The sequence below is a fragment of the Elephas maximus genome, chromosome 11, assembly GCF_024166365.1.
Source record: "Elephas maximus indicus isolate mEleMax1 chromosome 11, mEleMax1 primary haplotype, whole genome shotgun sequence".
Classification (NCBI taxonomy): Eukaryota; Metazoa; Chordata; class Mammalia; order Proboscidea; family Elephantidae; genus Elephas; species Elephas maximus.
Window position 1 is genome coordinate 74,429,490 of NC_064829.1, and position 18,145 is coordinate 74,447,634.

The following is an 18,145-nucleotide window of genomic DNA, read 5'->3' on the forward strand; positions in this document are numbered from 1 at the left end:
AAGGCTGCCATGCAAGTTGCTCTGTCACTTGAACCATATGATCCAGCTGATCCAATGGTGCTTGAAGTGTCTGTAGCAGATGGAGATGCTGTTTGGAGTCTTTGGCAGGTCCCTTTTGGTGAATCACAGTGCAGACCCTTAGCATTTTGGAGCAAAGCCCTGCCATCCTCTGCAGATAACTACTCTCCTTTTGAGAAACAGCTATCGGCTAGTTACTGAGCCTTAGTACAGACTGAATACTTAACCTTGGGCCACCAAGTCACCATGCAGCCTGAGCAACTCAGCATGAGCTTTGCGTTGTCTGATCCACATAAGGTCATTCACAGCAGCACTGTATCATTAAATGGAAGTGGTATATACAAGATGGAGCTTGAGCAGAACCTGAAGGCACAAGTAAGTTGCATGAGGAGGTGTCTCACTTGCCCATGATCTCCACTCCTGTCACATTATCTGCCCTGTCCCAATCTGCACCTATGGCCTTATGGGGAGTTACTATGACCAGTTGACTGAGGAATAAAAGAACTCATGCCTGGTTTACAGATGGTTCTGCACAGTATGCAGGCCCTCCTTGCAATTGGACAGAGGCAGCACTGTAACCCCTTTCTGGGACCTCCCTGAAGGACAGTGGTAAAGGACAAATCATCTCAATGGACAGAACTTCAAGCAGTGCACCTAGTTGTTCACTCTGCTTATAAGGAGAAATGGCCAGATGTGTGATTTTATACTGATTCATCAGCTGTGGTCAATGGTTTGGCTGGATGGTCAGGGACTTAGAAGGAACACGATTGAAAAATTGGTGACAAGGAGGTATGGGGAAGAGGTATGCGGATAGACCTCTTTGAATGGGCCAAAAAGGTGAAGATATTTGTGTCTTATGGGAATGCTTACCAAAGGGTGACCTCAGCAGAGGAGGATTTTAACAATCAAGTGGACAGGATGACACTTTCTCTGGAAATCAGTCATCCTCTTTCCCCAGCCACTCCGTCATTGCCCAACGAGCTCATAAACAAAGTAGACATGGTGGCAGTGATGGTAGCCATGCATGGGCTCAGCAACATGGGCTTCCACTCACCAAGGCCAACTTGACTACAGCCACTGCTGAATGTCCCATTTGCCAGCAGTAGAGACTAACACTGAATCCCTGATATGGCGCCATTCCTTGAGGTGATCAGCCAGCAACCTGGTGGCAGGTTGTTTAAAATGCACCAGTTCCATCTTGGAAAGTGTAGCCTTTTGTTCTCACTGGGATAGACACTTACTCTGGAATGTGACTTCCTTGAACACAATTCCTTTGCCAAAGCTACCATCCATGGACTCATGAATACCTTATTCACCATCATGGTTCCCCACACAGCATCACCTTGGATCAAAGGACTCATGTCATAGCAAATGATAATGGAATTCTGTGGTCGTAGCATGTTCCCATCACCCTGAAGCAGCTGGCTTCATAGAATGATGAAATGGCCTTCTAAAGACACACAGTGCCAGCTAGGAGGTAACACTTTGCAGTGTTGGGGCAATGTTCTCCAGGAGGATCTAAACAACACATAGTGCTATTTCTCTCATAGCCAGGATTCACAGAGCCAGGAATCAAGGGGTGAAGATGGGAGTGGTGAAATTCACTATTACCCCTAGTAACCTACTCGCAGAAGTTTTGCTTCCTGTTCCTGCAACCCTATGGTCTGTGAGTCTAGAGATCCTACTTCCAAAAGGAGGAATGCTCCCACTTGGAGACACTACATCGATTCCACTGAAGTATGAAAATGAAATGTGCAAAGACCTGGATTTAGAAAACTAAAAGGGAAGAACACGATCAACATTTCTGAAGCTGAAAGAACTGAAGAAAAAATGCAACCATTGAGTTGCAATTTTAAAGAATTCTAGGGAAAAATATTGAACGATGCAGGAAGTATCAAAAGAAGATAGAAGGAATACACAAAGTCACTGTGCCAGAAAGAATCGGTCAACATTCAGCCATTTCAGGAAGCAACATATGACCAAGAACTGATAGTAATAAAGAAAGAAGTACAAGTGGTCCTAAAGGCATTGGTGAAAAACAAGGCTTCAAGAATTGATGGAATACCAATTGAGAAGTTTCAATAAATGCCTTGTTCAATACTTTGCCCTAGAATTCTTTAAAATTGCAACTGAAGGATTGCATTTTGTCTTCAGTTCTTTCAGCTAGAGACATGTCGATCATGTTCTTCCCTTTTCGTTTTCTAAATCCAGGTCTTTGCACATTTCATTATAATACTTTACTTTGTCGTCTTAATCTGCCCTTGAAATCTTTTGTTCAGCTCTTTTACTTCATCATTTATTCCATTCACTTTGAATACTCTATATTTAAGAACAAGTTTCACAGTTTATTCCAACATTCATTTGGTCTTTTGTTTCTTTCCTATCTTTTTAGTGATCTTATGCTTTCTTCATTTTGATGTCCTCAATGACATCCCACAACTCCTGTGGTGGTCTTTATTCATTAGGGTTCAATGCATCAAATCTATTCTTGAAATGGTTTCCAAATTCAGGTGTGATGTACTTAAGGTCGTATTTTGGTTCTCCTGGATTTATTTTAGTTTTCTTCAGCTTCAGTTTGTACTTGCGTACAAGCAATTGATGGTCTGCTTTGCAGTTGGCCCCAGGCCTTCTTTTAACTGATGATAAATTGAGTTTTTCCATCCTCTCTTTTCACAGATGTAGTTGATTTGATTCCTGTGTTTTCCTTCTCGTGAAGTCCACATGTATAGTAGCCATTTATTTTGTTGAAAAAAAGGTATTTGCAGGGAAGAAGTCATTGGTCTTGCAAAATTCTATCATGCGATCTCTGGCATTATTTCTTTCACCAAGGCCATATGCTCCAACTACTGATCCTTCCTCTTTGTTTACAACTTTCACTTTCCAATCACCAGTAATTATCAATGCATCTTGATTGCATGTTCGATCAAATTCAGACTGCAGATGTTGGTAAAAGTCTTCAATTTCCTCATCTTTGGCCTTAGTTTTTGGTGTGTACTTTTGAATAGAATTGTATTAACTGGTCTTCCTTGTAGATGTGTGAATATCATCCTGTCTCTGACAAGGTACTATTTTAGGATGATCTTGAGAATTTTTTTAGATGATGAATATGACAGCATTCCTCTTCAATCTGTCATTCCCAGCATAGTAGACCATATGATTGTCTGATTCAAAATGGCTACGAATGCCTAGGATATCGATTTTTATGCATTCCATCTCTTTTCTTATAACTTTTAATTTTCCTAGATTTGTATGTCATACATTCCACTTTCTGAGTATTACTTGATGTTTGCACCTATTTCTTCTCATTCTGAGTCATGCTACATCAACAAATGAAGGTTCCTGAAACCTTTACTCCATCCATGTCATTAAGGCCAACTCTACTTTGAGGAGGCAGCTCTTCTACAGTTGTATTTTGAGTGCCTTCTAAAATGAGGATCTCATCTTTCAGCAGTATATTGGACAATGTTCCACTGCTATTCATAAGTTTTTCAATGGCCAATTTTTTTAGAAGTAGACTCTCAGGTCCGTCTTCCTAGTCTGTGTTAGTCTGGAAGCTCTGCTGAAACCCTGGTTATGAGTCATCCTGCTAGTATTTTAAGTACCGGTGGGATAGCTTCCAGCATCACAGCAACACATAAGCCACTACAGTATGACAAAATGACAAGTGCATGGTGTTGACCCTAACTGCCAAGGGTAAATTGGATTGATGTTGCATAACGGAGGTAAACAAGAGTATGTCTGAAATCCAGGAGATCCCTAAGGGTGTCTCCTAGTACTACCATGCCCTGTGACTAAAGTCAATGGAAAACTACAGCGAACTCAATTCCGACATGACTTACTACTACTAATGGCTCAAACCTTTCAGGAATGAAGGTTTGGGTTAAATCACCAGGCAAAGAACCATGATCAGCTGGGGTGCTTGCTGAGAATAAAAGAAATAAAGGTCATAGAAGAAGGTAGTTCTAACCCTTTCATGGACCATGGGATATACACCTCAGTGTTACATTTTTTGTCCCTGGAGGTTTATTCTCAGGCATATGAGCCACTTTAGTACATTCTGGCATTCTGGCAGATACTAGTGTAACTGCCTAAAACACGAGGAAGTTATCTATACCACACTGAAGTGTTGAGAGTTGTTCACGTGAGACGATGCTTCCTGGAGGAGTGATTGTGTGAAATTTTTGTGACATTTAGTTTCTGTATAGTGAATATAAGGCTTACAAGTATGTCCTTTGTGTTACTGGGAAGGCATGTTTACTGGCATTCGGAAATATTAAACTAATTGAGTTACTTGGGGGATTAAAACAGTTTATGATGCACTTCCTAGGCCATGGGACCGGTATGTCCCACATGTGTGGTGTGTTTCATGGAACACGGACAGATATGGCCTACTCTAAATAAAACTGATAACAATTATGTCCAGCAAGTGCAATGTTTATTTAGTATTTCATTTGTATTTTTGGGAAGTTGAGTAAGATATTTTATGGTTCAAGTGTAAACAGAAAGTGTGATGTGACATGGGACTGATATGTCCCACATGTGTGATGTGCTTCATGGAACATGGAGTTGATAAGTCCCACTGTCAATTAGCACCCTTTGTTTTCAATACATACATGGATGTTCTGGCAAAGCTGACTTGCTTGCTCTGGATCCTGCATCCAGCTAGTCATCATCTGACCTCTAGTTCTTGGGAGCTGAGCCAGTGGCCTGCCATCTTACCTGCTGATGTTGGGATTCACCAGCCTCCACAGCCTGTGAGCCAGTAGCCTGCCATTTTACCTGCTGATCTTGGATTCCTTAGCTTCTGTAGCCTGAGCCAGCAGCTTGCCATCTACCTGCAGAATTTCAGTTTATCAGTCCCTGCAGCACTTAATTCAGAAGAAAACTCCAGCATGACCCAGGCCCACAGACTTGGGGTTTCCCAGCCTCTATGACAACATGAGCCATTTCCTTGAGATAAATCTCTCTCTATATATATATATTTATACGTTTCACTGGTTTTGCTTCTTTAGAGAACCCCACCTAAGACAGGTGCTAACCATTTTGACTAATTTGCTTAAGTAGACACCATTATAACCTCATTCAGCAAGCATAAAACAAAGAAAAACTTGACATAAATATAGTTAAAAACTTTCATTTCTCAACTCTTTCTCCTCTTGTTTTTTACCTTTTCTTGCTTCAGCGCTCCAAATTGGCATCTTAAATTTAATATAGAATTATCAAAGTAATTATAGGATGTCATAAAACAGACTTAACCATGGACTTCAACAAAAATGATAGACACTCCGAGATATAATTTATTTTAGGCACTTTAAGTGTTTTGCAATGTCAATTTCCCTCAAGCCTTTCAAGGAATAAAAAGAAATTAAGTACATTCACAGTAATGAATATGCAAGACAATTTTTATCATCAAATTAATAACATAGCAATTTGCTTAGGATTGTGTTTATTGACTCACTAATTGTGAATAGACTTCCTCTGAATTCCAGCGATTTTACTACATGTATTACAATAATTAAAGATGTACATACCAATACTCATTTCTGCATTGTCTTTCACTGATCTGTCTCCTCTTAAACCGTACCAAAACACTTAATATTGTTTTAAAATATGTTGAAGTGTCTTCTTTTTAAAGATAATTTTACTGCAACTTTTAACTCTTCTAGTCAAACTGAAAATCAATTTGTCAATCAGAGAAAACATTTTATTTTAATTGGAATAACAACTTTGGAAAGCATATGGAATAAAAGTATGTTTTCAAAACTTGCAAAAGAGTACAGAAAAACAAAATATAAAAAGGGTAATATTCTTACATAGTGGGAGTATGGTTTATTTCCACCACATGTCTGTCAGTTTGTCATACTGTGGTGGCTTGCATGTTGCTGTGATGCTGGAAGCTGTGCCATCAGTATTTCAAATATCAGCAGGTTCACCATGGTGGATAGGTTTCAGCAGAGTTCCACACCAAAACAGACTAGGAAGAAGTACCTGGAAGTCTACTTCTAAAAAAATTGGCCAGTGAAAACCTTATAAATAGCAGTGGAACATTGTCTGATACAGTGTCAGAAGATGAGCCCTTCAGGTTGGAAGGCACTCAAAATACGACTGGGAAAGTGCTGCTTCCTCAAAATAGAGTCTACCTTAACAACAAGGATGGGGTAAATCTTTTGGGACTTTCATTTGGCACGACTCAAAATGAGAAGAAACAGCTGCAAACATCCAAAAATAATTGGAACATGGAACATATGAAGTATGAATCTAGGCAAGTTGGAAGTCATCAGAAGTGAAATGGGCCACATAAAGATCGATATTCTAGGCATTAGTGAGCTGAAATGGACTGGTATTGGGCATTTTGAAACAAAGAATCATATAGTCAGTTGTGCCAGGAATGATAAATTGAAGAGGAATGGCTTCGCATTCATCATCAAAAAGAACATTTCAAGATCTACCCTGAAGTACGATGCTGTCAGTAATAGAATAATAACCATATGCCTACAAGGAAGACCAGTTAATAAGACTATTGTTTGAATTTGTGTACCAATCACTAAAGCCAAAGATGAGGAAACTGAAGGTTTTTACCAACTTCCGCAGTCTGAAATTGATCAAACATGTAATCAGGATGCATTAATAATTACTGGTGATTGGAATGCAAAAGTTGTAAACAAAAAAAAAAAAAAGGATCAATAGTTTCAAAATATGGCCTTGGTGATAGAAACGACACCAGAGATTGCATGACAGCATTTTGCAAAACGAATGACTTATTCGTTGAAAATATCTTTTTTCGATGACATAAACTGCGACTATACATGTAGATGTCACTGTATGGAAAACCCAGGAATCAAATTGACTACTTCTGCAGAAAGAGACAATGGAAAAGCTCAATATCATCAGTCAGAACAAGGCCTGGGGCCCAGTGCAGAACAGACCATCAATTGGTCATAAGCAAATACAAATTAAAGCTGAAGAAAATTAAAATAAATCCACAAGAAACAAAATACAGTCTTGAGTGTATCGCACTTGAAATAGGAAACCATTTCAAGAATAGATTTGATTCATTGAACACTAATGAACAAAGACTACGAAAGTTGTGGGGTGACATCAAGGACATCAAAATGAAGAAAGTAAAAGATCACTAAAAAGATAGAAAAGAAACAAAAGACCAAATGGTGTCAAAAGAAACTCAGAAACTTGCTCTTTACATAGAGTAACTAACATGGGTGAAATAAATGATGAAGGAAAGAGCTGAATAAAAAATTTCAAGAAACAGATCAAGAAGACAAAGTAAAGTATTACAATGAAATGTGAAAAGACCGGGAGTTAGAGAACTGAAAGGGAAGAAGACGACTGACATTTTTCAAGCTGAAAGAACTGAAGAAAAAATTCAAGCCTCAAGTTACAATTTTGAGGAATTCTGGGGCAAAATATTGAATGATGCAGGAAGTATCAAAGGAAGATAAGAAGGAATACTCAGGCACTATACCAAAAATAATTGGTTGACATTCAACTATTTCAGGAGGTAGTATGTGACCAAGTATGATGGTATTGATGAAAGAAGTCCAGGCTGCACCAAAGGCACTGGTGAAAAACAAGGCTCCAGGAGTTGTTGGAATACCAACTGAGATGATGCAACAAATGGATGCAGCGCTGGAGGTGCTCACTTGTCTATGCCAAGAAATTTGGAAGACAGCTACTTGGCCAACTGATTGGAAGAGATCCATATTTGTGCTCAGCCCAAAGAAAGGTAACCCAACAGAATACAGAAATTATCGAACAATATCATGAATATCACACGCAAGTAAAATTTTGCTGAAGATAATTCAAAATCCTTTGTGGCGGTACATCACAAGGGAGCTGCCAGAAATTCAAGCTAGATTCAGAAGAGATTGTGGATTGAGGGATATTGTTGCTGATGTCAGATGGCTCTTAGCTGAAAGCAGAGAACGCCAGAAAGATGTTTACCTGTGTTTTATTGACTATGAAAAAACATTTGACTGTGTGGATCATAACAAATTGTGAAAAACGTTGCAAAAATGGAAATTTCAGAACACTTAATTGTGCTCACGCAGAACCTGTACATAGATGTTTCAACAGAATATGGGGATTGTTGTTGTTGTTACTACCTCATAGTGACTGTATGTACAACAGAAGGAAACTGCCCGGTCCTGCACAACCCTCACAACTTTTATGTTTTAGCCTACTGTTGCAGCCACTGTGTCAATCCATCTCATTGAGGGTCTTCCTCTTTTTCACTGGCCATCTACTTTACCTAGCTTGATGTCCTTCTCTAAGGACTGATCCCTCCTGACAACATGTCCAAAGTATGTGAGATGTAGTCTCGCCATCCTTGCTTCTAAGGAGCATTCTGGTTGTAATTCTTCCGAGACAGACTTGTTCGTTCTTTTGTCAGTCCATGGTATATTCAATACTCTTCTCCAGTTCCATAATTCAAAGGTGTCAATTCATCTTCAGTCTTCCTTATTCATTGTCCAGCTTTCGCGTGCATATGAGGCTACTGAAAACACCAGGGCTTGGGTCATGCACACCTTAGTCTTTAAGGTGACACTTTGCTTTTCAACATTTTAAAGAGGTCATTTTTAGCAGATTTTCCCAATGCAATGCATCTTTTGATTTCTCGACTGCTGCTCCCATGGGTGTTGATTGTGGATCCAAGTAAAATTAAATCCTTGACAACTTCAATCTTTTCCCCATTTATCATGATATTGCTTATTGGTCCAGTTGTGAGGAGTTTTGTTTTCTTTATGTTGAGGTGTAATCCATGCTGAAGTCTGTGATCTTTGATTTTCAACAGTAACTGCTTCAAGTCCTCTTCACCTTCCACAAGCAAGGTTGTGTTATCTGCATAAGGCAGGTTCTTAATGAGTCTTCCTCCAACCCTAATGCCCTGTTCTTCTTCATATAGTCCATCTTCTCGGACAAGGGGATACTATATGGTTAAAAATCAGGAAGGGTGTACATCAGGGTTGTATCCTTTTACCATATTTATTCATTCTGTATGCTGAGCAAATAATCCAAGAAGCTGTACAATATGAAGAAGAACGTGGCATCAGGATTGGAGGAAGACTCGCTAACAACCTGCAATATGCAGGAGACACAACCTTGCTTGCTGAAAGTGAAGAGGACTTGAAGCACTTACTAATGAAGATCAAAGACCACAGCCTTCAGTATGGATTGCACCTCAACATAAAGAGAACAAAAATCCTCACAGCTGTACCAATAAGCAACATCATGGTAAATGGAGGAAATAATGAAGTTGTCAAGGATTTAATTTTGCTTGGATTCATAATCGACGTCCCTGGAAGCAGCAGTCAAGACATCAAAGGATGTATTGCTTTGGCAAATCTGCTGCAAAAGACCTCTTTAAAGTGTTGAAAAGCAAAGATGTCACTTTGAGGATCAGGATGCACGTGACCCAAGAGATGGTATTTTCAGTCCCCTCATATGCATGTGAAAGCTGGACAATAAGTAAGGAAGATCAGAGAATTGGTACCTTTGCATTATGGCGTTGGCAAAGAATATTCAATATACCACGGACTGCCAGAAGAATGAACAAGTCTGTCTTGGAAGAAATACAGCCAGAATGCTCCTAGGCTGCGAGGATGATGAGACTTTGTCTCACATATTTTGGACATATTATCAGAAGAGGCCTTTCCCTGGAGAAGGACATCATGCTTATTAGAGTGTCATCACAAAAGAGGAGGACTGTCAGCAACATTGATTAACACAGTGGCTGCAACAATGGGCTCAAATGTAACATAAGGATGGCACAGGACCAGGTAGTGATTCATGCTGCTATAGATTAGGTCACTCTGAGTCGGAACCAGTGAGAGGGCATCTAACAACAACAGGGTTTATATTTATATTTAATACATTTCTATATTTTCTAAAAATTAAAAAAAATTATTTAGTTGGAAAATGATAATATTTAGTTTAAGTGGAAGAATTAATAGGTCAGAAAATGAAGACAATTTTAGAAAGAGAAGCATAAGGGAGAAATTATTCCTATTTTAATTAAAATATGGTAGCACCCTCCTCCCCCCCACCCCCCCACCCCAATCCGCTGTCATCCTTTCTACAGTTTCAGTTATCTGTAGTCAACCTAGGTCCAAAAATGTTAAATGAGTAGGGAGATGAAATCTCAAGCATCCCACTTTGTCCTACCTATGGACCACATTCATTCCCATAACGATTACTACAGTATAAACCCTAGTGGTGTAGCGTTTAAGTGCTATGGCTGCTAACCAAAGGGTCAGCAATTCGAATCCACCAGGTGCTCACTGAGAACTCTACGGGGCAATTCTACTCTGTCCTTTAGGGTTGCTATGAGTCGGAATTGACAATGAGCTTTTTTTTTTTTTAATTGTTATGATTGTTCTATTTTATTATTAGTAATTATTGCTAATCTCTATTGTGCCTAATTTATAAATCAAACTTTATCATACATATGTATAGGACAAAACATAGCATGTATAGGGTTCCGGGAAACCCTAGTGGCCTAGTGGTTATGTGCAACAGCTGCTAACCCAACCGTCGGCAGTTCAAGTCCGTCAGGCGCTCCTTGGATACTCTATGGGGCAGTTCTACTCTGTCCTATAGGGTCGCTATGAGTTGGAATCCACTGGCCAGCACTGGGTGTAGTGTTCCATACTATCTGCAGTTTCAGGCATCCACAGGGACTTTCAGAACATATCCTCTTTGCATAAAGGGGGACTACTGTATGTTTTAAATTTTTGTTTATTAAAAATATAATGGGACAAAACTCTAATAAAATAAATGGGTCCGAACAGGTCAACTTGAAGAAGGGATTGTAGAAGGAAGTCATTGGTAATTGCAAGCTTTTCTCCCGGGTAAATTCTTTCAAATATTTGGTAAAGTATTTAAAACTAAAATGAAGTTGTATTATATACAAATACTATATGCAAATACACAAATACTATATGCAAATATCACTTAGATTATATTCCTAATGGTATGAAATAACTAGAAACTAGACTTTACACATTCAAGTATTCTTTACACTGTGAAAAATTTTCTATATGTAGCTGTATCGAAGCAATTAATAAGATTAATTCTAAATTCAGCTAAATTAAAAATTTAAACATCTTTATGTTGAAACAGTAAACACAAACACAAACTGGGACTATTTGTATGGAATTTGAGATTTGAGAAGCACTACCCTAAATATGGAATTATCTTATACAAATCAACAGAAAAATTATAAAAATTCCATTTAAAAATGATTAAAAATCATGAATAGGTAATTTACATCAAAAAAGAAGCAGTGAATGAATGTTACTTTATCCATGCTAGTAGACAAAGAGGGGATGAAACAAACAATATAAAATAACCACATTTACAAAAGAGAAGACTCTGATTTTGAAAAAAAGGATTTTTAAAAAAGATAATGTATGGATATAAACCTTCGGGGGAGGGGGCACACAACAATTTGGCCATAAATATCCAGAACATTAGACAAGAACATACCAAGGGAATATGCTTTTTTAATGATCCTTAAAGGATTACAGATTTTTGCAACATTTTATTTCCTTAAGTTCACTAGGAGCCCTGGTGGCACAGTGGTTAAGAGTTCAGCTGCTAACCAAAAAGTTGGCAGTACAAATGTACCAGCTGTTCCTTGGAAACCCTATGGGGCAGTTCTACTCTGTCCTGTAGGGTCACTATGAGTCAGAATCGACTCGATGGCAATTGGTTTTATGTTGATTAATTACAAAGTATTGTATAAAAAGAAGTGGGTGAAAATAATCCACATAAAAGATAAAAAAAATTCAGTAACATAAGGAGACAGGAAAAAGGAATATCAAGAAAATGGAAGTTGAGTCAGAGCCCTCAGTCAAACATTGAGAGAGCAGTAAGTAGAGCTGAGGAAATGTTCAAGTGCAAGTGAATTTCCTCATGAGATTGCTCTGAGTTTAGACAGGAAGTTTATTTTTATTTTTGCAGAATATACTGGACGGGGTAACAAATGAGTCAAATTGAGGAATTAATAATTAGACTAATGTGTTTGAAGTATGCTGTTATGAATGTAAAATTAGTTAGAAACTGTCAATTTGTAATGTTGAAAAAAGTTACAGGTGCTAACAGGTTTGACTAAAATAAACTCAAATATATGCTTATTAATTTCTGTATTGAAATAATGCTTGTACACTAAAAAGGAAATTAAAATAATAAAATTACACATAATTTCAACATCAGACTTTAAAATATTTTAGAATGCTTGCCATGTTTTCTTAAAGCCTTTGAATTGATGTTTCTGTCAGTTTTAAATTAATTTTAATTGTACAAACCTGGAGGCTTCTGTTCTGGTTCTGTGTATGCTTAAAATCCAAAACCAAACCCACTGCCGTCGAGTTGATCCTGACTCATAGTGACCCTATAGGACAGAGTAGAACTGCCCCATAGAGTTTCCAAAGAGTGCCTCGTAGATTCGAACTGCTGACCTTTTGGTTAGCAGCCATAGCACTTAACCACTATGCCACCAGGATTTCCCTTGATATGCTTACCATTACAATATTTATTTACAGTGCATATACAAAATCAGCAAATAACTGTTAACAAATTCTAATTTTTCACCACTTATTTTCAAGCTAATTTCAGAAAATTTTAAATAATTTGCCATGAGGACTTGAACACAGAACTTGAGGAGAAATTTTCCTGCCTTAAATAACCATGCTTTCTTAACTTTCGTGTATTTCCCTCCCTATAGAACTGTAAGAGGTGGATATAAAATTTGTGGCAAAGTGCCTCTTCATTTTTTTATTCAGAAATATCTAGAGACCAACTACTAAAGAGAATTATTTTTAAAATTAAAATTTATTGATTAATGTCTCAGATTATTGAAAGTGTTTTCTTCAACCAATAACAATGTATCTATTTCTGAAGCATTCTTATAACTGTTTCGTTTCTCCAACTTTATTAAGCCTTTTGAAAACATTTGTTATAATTTTTAAGTGCGTAGTTTTTACATTAAGCAATTAATGTAAAAGTAAATTTAAAAAATTAGAAGAAAGCAGACAGGCAAATGGTAAATAAGCAAATGATCAAACTAAGCTAAAAAAGTTTATTAAACCTCTTTTTTATGTTTAACACTGATATATTTTTTTGAAAAAATCATGACCTTAAGAAATTCACAGTATGTTTATATAGAAGTCAATTACATGGATGTAAATTAGAGGGAAATCACATTTATATATTTGTGCCAAATTATATATATATATATATTTTTTTTTATCATAGGTGGTACAGATTACAGTTTAAAATTTCTAAGAAGAGATTGATTAATGTGGTATGAAATAGATCTAAGATCGTGGAAGAAAATAGAACTTGAAAGGACTGCAAGAGGCAGAAGTAAAAACAGAGGACGTGCTAAGTTTTATTGAATGGAATAGTGAAGACATAGATGCAAGAATTGTTAGCCAATGCTTCTGCAAACTGGAAACTTCACAATTTTACTGAAGCAGAAATAGTGAAAAAACATACCAAGATGTGATTATGTAGCGCTTGGGCACTATGCTAAAGAAAGATCCTTAAAATATAATAATGCAGTGTTTAATGACTTGTTTGTGTCTAAAGGGGGAGTTCAGATAAATGACAGATTTGAGAGGCAAAAAGAGCCTCCTTAGAATATCAGAGATAAGGCAATAGGATGGTACCAGTGGAAATAGAGTAATATAAAAAGTACAGAGCTTTGAACTTGAGAAGAAAGGACTGTTTGAGAACGACACATTAGCTTCTTATGAATTGACCCATTGTTCAGAGCTTATGAACTAATTAAATACTTCTGAAAAGACTACTGATTCAATTTCAGAGTTGACTGAAATGACACGAAAATATTTTCAAAATAAATATGGCACCTTCAACGTGAGTTTCTTGGAAAAGTCTTTAGGCTCATCGTCATTTTCTATAACCTCAGTTTCTGCTGTTCTGACAGGCTGGAACATTGCATAATTAGCTGTGACATCTTTTCTTTCCACTAAAGTTTTATAGCAGTTTCTTTCTCACTTTTCAGTAGTGAAATTAATCTTTTAAAAAATATAAAAATAACTCTATTCTCGAGAGAATGTGACTGTTTTGTTTCATAGCAACTTGGTGTTGCTATGGGGAGAGTTTCCAGGTTCAGTTTGTTTTGTGTCATTGATTAAAAAATTGTTGGGCAGTTTCTTCTGGATTTTGGTTCTTTCTCCAGTCAATATTTGAATAATACAGTTTATCATAGTTCCTATTGTTTTCTAAGTGTTTAAATATGTGTGCATCATTGAATATTTATTATTATTTTTTATTTCCTCAGCTTATATGGAGATGGGGAACAAACTTAACTTCAGTCATTAAAAGGCTGTAGGCACTTATTTTTGTTTTGTCTGCATCGAAAAATATAACCTTGCTTCAAAAGAAAATAAATAGCAAAGATTAATATTTGAAATAAGGCACCAATTTAAAACATCAAAACAGAGAATTGGTTCCCTTGCATGATGTCTTAGTCTCTCAGGAGGCTGCTGACTTAAATGACACTGATTATACCTGTTACTCTAATGCATTATTCATGAAATTGGTGATAGAGCATTTTCAAACGGTCTGTCGTTTTCCATTACATTCCATCAAAGAACCATATGCTGCTCTCACGGTGTATTGATATTAACACATACATAACATACTCAGAAAGGCATATGGAGGCATTATAGGGTTTCTGATGAGCCTTGGAAAATACTTATTCAGTGCTTTGAATGGCTTACATGATTACGCGGTGCTTTTTTTTTTTTGATTAACAAGCTTCAACAGAGGAGACAATTGGTAGCCGTCTCCTCAGCAACGATTTTGTTGATTACCAGCTATTAGCCCTTAGGTACAACATTTGAGCTTCGTTGACCTTTTTTCTCACTTATCAAATGAGGTTAACGACTTGATTCTCACAAGGTGGTTGTGAATATGAAATAGAATAAAAGTGTGTGAACCCTATCAGTATCTGGCAGAAAAATGATATTCAATGAATGCTATAAGTATTTGCTATATTTCTACTGGTAGACAGGTTATTACCAGAGACATAAAGGAATTTTTGAAAAGGTAAAAAAAAAAAAGTACTTTATAATTCTGAAGAATAGAATCTGTGCATTTGTGTGTATGCATATGTCTGAGCAATCGACATTTTAATAAGTATACTTCTTTCTGACAATTTAGACCCTGGGCTGGTAGACCTCTAAGTTAATATACGAGGGATTCCTGTGACTATAAGTAGACTTGGGCAGTTTTTAAATATAACACCATTCAGCTGCAGTAAAGCCTTTCTTCTGTTTGCCAGTGCCACGTGCCATTGGATGATAACATTCAGTTTTATGTGCACATTGCTTTGAAAGTGTGATGGTACATGTTTACTAGTGGAAACCTCAGTCGAAATAGGTTTTCATTATTAAAATAGAAAACTCCTCTCTTCACCCTTCTTTTGATGATCAGTTAACAATAGTTGTAAAAAATTCTTACGCAGCTGTCCTACCTAAGCACATTAAAGATTTACTGGATTTAAGGTTAAGGAAATGATCATGAACATTTAGACATGCCGTATCCTTAAAACTTAATAGAGTTATCTCGATTTTTCATTTTGGGATTAATCTTCTCATTTCTTTTTTTTGTAGGCAGAATTGAATATAATCTCACCACATGGGGAACATAAAATTTAAAAATAGAATAAACCAAATTCCATTAGAATGAGAATGTGGAAAGTCAATTTATCTGCTAATAATCCAGAGCTCAAACAGTAGAGTTGCAGAGAGCAAATAGGTTAAAATCAGAGGATAAATATTTTACTTTATTAAGAATACTTGGATTTTCAGCTTAAGAACAAGCTGGCTTCTATTGACAACATATTTTTGAGCTACCAAAATTAAAAATTGGAAATACAACATCGATTACAATTACAAACATTATTTGTAGCGGTTGTTCGTTGAAAACTATTAAGATGAGCCACTGGTTTTTTCTGAAGTACTAGAGACTTACAGCTGAAACTGTATAATGCAGTTGATCAAAAAAGCTTTACATATTTATCCTCTTTTTTCCCCAGTGGTGATTTGAGAGCTAGTACATTCAATTCCCATGAAGTGACAGAGAAGATAATCTATTTTTAACTTCATAATCCATTGTAAAATGATATGAAATTATAAAACTAGAGGACAAAATAAATGCATATACAGAGAATCATTATACCAAAAAGAATCAGTCGCTATCCAACCATTTCAGGAGGCAGCATATGATCAGGAACCGATGGTACTGAAGGGAGAAGTCCAAGCTGCTCTGAAGGCATTGGCGAAAAACAAGGCTTCAGGAATTGATGGAATATCAGTTGATGTGTTTCGACAAACAGATGCAGCACTGGAGGTGCTCACTCGTCTATGCCAAGAAATAGGGAAGACAGCTTCCTGGCCAACTGACTGGAAGAGATCCATATTTATGCCTGTTCCCAAGAAATGTGATCCAACCGAATGTGGAAATTATAGAACAATATCATTAGTATAACACGCAAGCAAAACTTTACTGAACATCATTCAAAAGCAGCTGCAGCAGTATATCGACAGGGAACTGACAGAAGTTCAGGCCAGTTTCAAAAGAGGATGTGGAACCAGGGATACCATTACTGATGTCAGATGGATCTTGGCTGAAAGCAGAGAATACCAGAAGGATGTTTACCTGTGTTTTATTGACTATGCAAAGGCATTTGACTGTGTGGATCATAACAAGTTATGGATAACATTGCGAAGAATGGGAATTCCAGAACCGGTAATTGTGCTCATGAGAAACCTTTACATAGATCAAGAGGGAGTTGTTCCGACAGAACAAGAGGATACTGGTTGGCTTAAAGTTAGGAAAGGTGTGTATCAGGGTTGTATTCTTTCACCATACCTATTTGATCTGTATGCTGAGCAAATAATACAAGAAGCTGGGCTATATGAAGAAGAATGGGGCATCAGGATTGGAAGAAGACTCATTAACAACCTGCATTATGCAGATGACACAGCCCTGCTTGCTGAAAGTGAAGAGGACTTGAAGCACTTACTAACGAAGATCAAAGACCACAGCCTTCAGTATGGATTGCACCTCAACATAAAGAAAATAAAAATCCTCACAACTGGACCAATGAGCAATGCCATGATAAATGGAGAAAAGATTGAAGATGTCAAGGATTTCATTTTACTTGGATCCACAATCAACAGCCATGGAAGCAGCAGTCAAGAAATCAAAAGACACATTGCATTGGGTAAATCTGCTGCAAAGGGCCTCTTTAAAGTGAAGGGCAAAGATGTCACCTTGAAGACAAAGTTGCACGTGACCCAAGCCATGGCATTTTCAATTGCATCATATGCATGTGAAAGCTGGACAATGAATAAGGATGACTGAAAAAGAATTGATGCCTTTGAATTGTGGTGTTGACAAAGAATATTGAATATACATACCATAGACTGCCAAAAGAACGCTTAGTTAGTCAAAAGAACGAACAAATCTGTCTTGGAAGAAGTACAATCAGAATGTTCCTTAGAAGCAAGGATGGCAAGACTGCATCTTACATACTTTGGACATGTTGTCAGGAGGGATCAGTCCCTGGAGAAGGACATCATGCTTGGCAAAGTACCAGATCAGCGGAAAAGAGGAAGACCCTCAATGAGGTGGATTGACACAGTGGCTGCAACAATGAGTTCAAGCAAAACAACGATTGAAAGGATGGCGCAGGACCAGGCAGTGTTTCATTCTGTTGTGCATGGGGTCGCTATGAGTCGGAATCGAGTCAACAGCACCTAACAACAACAACTATATATGTGTATATATATATATATATGTTCATGTTTATCCTTTGTGATACAAATAGTTAAATGCTTGAGTACTAGCCGAAATGTCGGCAGTTCAAACTCTCCTAGAGGTGCCTCAAAGACAGGTTCAGGGATATGCTGCTGAAAGATCACAGCTTTGAAGACCCTATAGAGCAGTTCTACTCCACATATGTGGTCACTTGAGTCAGAATCAACTTGACAGCAATGAACAAATATATATTCTATAATTATATAGATACATGGAGCCCTGGTGGTACAGTGGTTAAGAGCTCAGGCTGCTAACC

General features: G+C 37.4%; 1 pseudogene; it reads left to right on the forward strand.

Annotated features, from left to right (window-relative positions):
• Positions 1–264: 264 nt before the first annotated feature.
• LOC126086140 (ras-related protein Rab-13-like) overlaps positions 265–18,145 on the forward strand; it is a 43,292-nt pseudogene continuing 25,411 nt past the window's right edge.